The sequence below is a fragment of the Carcharodon carcharias genome, chromosome 3, assembly GCF_017639515.1.
Source record: "Carcharodon carcharias isolate sCarCar2 chromosome 3, sCarCar2.pri, whole genome shotgun sequence".
Lineage (NCBI taxonomy): Eukaryota > Metazoa > Chordata > Chondrichthyes > Lamniformes > Lamnidae > Carcharodon > Carcharodon carcharias.
Genome location: NC_054469.1, coordinates 149,714,555 through 149,718,451, shown reverse-complemented (window position 1 = coordinate 149,718,451; position 3,897 = coordinate 149,714,555).

Genomic DNA, 3,897 nt, shown 5'->3' with positions numbered 1-3,897 from the left:
GTTATAGAAGCCACCTAATCTAATTTCCAATAATTTCAATGGAAATGAAACTCAGCTGGTTTCTATAATGGGCAATCACAATGCCAGTCTTATACCCACTTGACGAGTTGAAAATTTACCTTAATATTCCCAGTGACCTGAAATCAAAGCAGTTAAAATACCAACTACAGTTTGGGGTTTGGAACCAGTGCTGTCCGACACTTGTCTCAATCAACCACATAGCTCCTCACAGAAACGGAGCATCTCACCACAAGGGAATGCAGGAGATTGGCGGGAGAAAACATTTAACCTGTGACAAGTATGCACCTGTACTGGAGCTATGGCTTTCAATAAGATCAAGTCCCATTAGGGATTATTAGTTTTCTCAAATGATTTCAGTGCAATGCTTGGTAGATTATAATTGAAAGTCTAATACAGTAATAACAAGCACTAGTATATTGCTCCTGACAAATGGCCAAATTGCACCACATCTCTTTGTTTCTTTCTTCGAAACAGGATAAGCAAAAATCCAAGAAGTGATTCATTACAAAAATCTAATATTTTGTAACAAAATTTTCTCATGTTTGTCAAATATTACTGTCAAACCTAATCTTCTCTTTGCACCATCTGACATTCATACTACAAATCTGAAAAAAAGAGTTGCATTTATATAGCATCTTTAATGATTTCAGAATATCCCAAAGTACCTCCATTACTAATTCAGCTGACCCCTTAGTGAAAGAAGGCAAATGGATACAACTGGTCATGGGAGCTAAGAACAAAAGAGGCAAAACTTGTGCAGGAGAGGAGGACAATATTCTTTTTGTTGAGTTGTCTAGACTGGATTTAAAAACTGTCTAAATAATAGCTTTATAGGATTTTGTAAAATACTTAGCGTAGATTTGTTAAGGAGATGGCAGCAGATTTTCCAAATCAGGAAAAATTGTTGCCACATGAGAATTTATCATGAGGCAACAGAGTCACATTTGTATGCTGAAGTTTGTAGTTGGGATATTTAAAAGATGATGATGGGAAGCCCTAAATTCTTGCACTTTAAAAAATATGTTTAAGCTGTTAAAACGGATACTGTCCTTCAAATAATTCAAAAAAAATGCACAGAAATTACTAAAAGTATGCAATGCCTATAATGCTCTCTCCACTTGTCTGAAGATTGTGGTTGACGTGATGTTTTAACAGTTGATATAACTATTTATAAATCCATGATTATCATGACAACAATCTGATGATTGTCACAATGCAACTGGCTTTTCAGGTTTGTACAGAGTGGGATTGGAATAAAGCAGCTTTTGGGGAAATCATTCAGTCTACATGGAAGTTCATCACACAGCAATTTGGTTAACTCTTAACTGCCATCTGAAGTGACCTAGCAAGCCACTTAGTTGTATGAAATTGCTACGAAAATTCTAATAAGAATAAAACCAAATGGACCAGCTGGCATCAACCTAGGCACCAGACACAATAAAGGCACATCCAGCCCAATCAACACTGACAAGCCCTCCTTGCTAACAGCTGAGGAATCATGTCAAAATTGGGAGAGCTGTCCCACAGACAAGTCAAGTAACAGCCTGATGGAGTCATACTCACCGAGTCAGATCTTTCAGAAAGTATCCCAAACTCCTCCATCACTATTCCTGTTTGTCCTGTTCCACCAGCATTACAGATATACCAGAGGTGGTGGGAAAGTGATATATTATCAGGAGGAAGTGGCCCTGAAAGTCCACAGCATTGACTCTGGATTCCATGAAGTCTCATAGCATCTGATCAGATATGGACATGGAAACCTCCTGCTGATTACCACCTACCACCTTCCCTCAGCTGATGATTCAATGTTCCTCTATGTTGAACATCACTTTGGAGAAGCACTGAGGGTACCAAGGGCACAGAATATACTTTGCCCATTACCAAGAATGGCTGGGAAGCACCATTATTGGCTGAGTTGGCCGAATCCTGAAAGACACATCTGCCAGACTGGGCCAGGGGCAGGTGGTGAGAGAACCAACAAGAGGGAAAAATCTGCTTGGCCTCTTCTTCACAAATCTAACTGTTGCAGATGTATCCATGCGTGACACTTTCGGTAGGAGTGCTTGTGGAAACAAAATCCTACACTCACGCTGAGGATACCATCTGTGGTATTGTGTGGAACTACCATCATGCTGAATGGGATAAATCCAGAACAGATCTAACAGCTCAGAACCCGGCATCCATGAGATCCTGTGGGCCATCAGCAGGAGCAGAATTGTATTCAACCACAATCTGTAACCTCACGGTCCAGCAAATCCCTAATTCTACCATTATCATCAAGTCAGGGAATCAACCCTGGTTCAATGAAGAGTGCAGGAGGGCATGCCAGGAGCAGCACCAGGCTTACCTAAAAATGAGGTGCCAACCTGGTCAAGCTGCAGCATAAGGCTACATGCATGCTAAACAGTGGATATAGCATGCTATAGACAGATCTAAGCAATCCCACAACCAACTGATCATCTTTAGCAGGAGCGCCAAGTGGATGATCCATCTTGGTCTCCTCCTGAGATCTCCACTATTACAGGTGTCAGTCTTCAGTCAATTCTATTCTCGTCACATGTTACCAAGAAATGGTGGAATGTGCTCAAAGGCTGACAACATCCCGACCGTAGTGTTAAAGATATATGCTCCAGAACTATCAGTCCCTTTAGTGAAGCTGTCCCATACAGCTACAACACTGGTGTCTATCTGATAATGTGGAAAATTACCCAGCTATGTCCTGTCCACAACAAGCAGTACAAATCCAATCCAATTAATCTCGCCTAATCAGTTTACTCTCAGAGTGATAGAAGGGGTCATCAACAGTGCTATTAAGTGGCATTTACTCAGCAGTAACCTGCTCACTGGGTTCCACCTGGTGCCACATGGCACCAGGCCCCATTACAGCTTTGGTACAAATATTGACAAAAATGCTGAATTCCAGAGGTAAGGTGCGAGTGACTGCCCTTGACAGCAAAGCAGCATTTGGCTCAGTGTGGCATCAAGGAATCCTAGTAAAACTGAAGTCAATGAGAATCAGGGGGGAAATTCTCCACTAGCTGGAGCCTTAGCTAGCACAAAGGAAGATGGTTGAGGCTGTTTGAGGCTAATCAACTCAGTTCCAGGACATTACTGCGGGAGTTCCTCAGGGTAGTATAGCAGGCCCAACCATCTTCAGCTGCTTCATCAATTAACTTTCCCCTATCATATTAAGGTTAGAAAAGGGGAAATTTGCTGATGATTGCACAGTGTACAGCTCCATTCACAACTCCACAGATACTAAATCAGTCCATTCCAATGTGCAGCTGGACCTGAACATCATTCAAGCTTGGGTTGCTAAGTGGCAAGTAACATTGCACCGCTCAAGTATCAGGCACAGGCCCTTAATAGGAAAGAGTCTAACTACATCCTCCTTACATTCAATGGCATTGCCATTGGCTAATCTCCCACTATCAACATACTCTGGGTCACCATTGACCAGAAACTTAACTGGACCAGCTATATAAGTATTCTGACTGTAAGAACAGCTCAAAGATAAAAACAGAAAATTCTGCAAATACTGAACAGGTCAGGCAGTATCTGTGAAGAGAGAAACAGAAGTTAACCTTTCAGGCCTCTGCACTTTCACCGGCTCAGAGGCTAGGAATCTGTGGTGAGTCATTCACCTCCTGACTCCCCAAAGCTTGTCCACCATCTACAAGGCATAAGTCAGGAGTGTGATGAAATACTCTCCATTTGCCTGGATAAGTTCAGTTCCAACAACACTCAAGAAGCTCGACACCATCCAGGACAAAGCAGCCCACTTGATTGGCACCTATCCACCACTTTAAACATTCACTCCCTCCACCACCGATGCACAGTGGCAGCAGTGTATACCCATCTACAAGATGTCCTGAA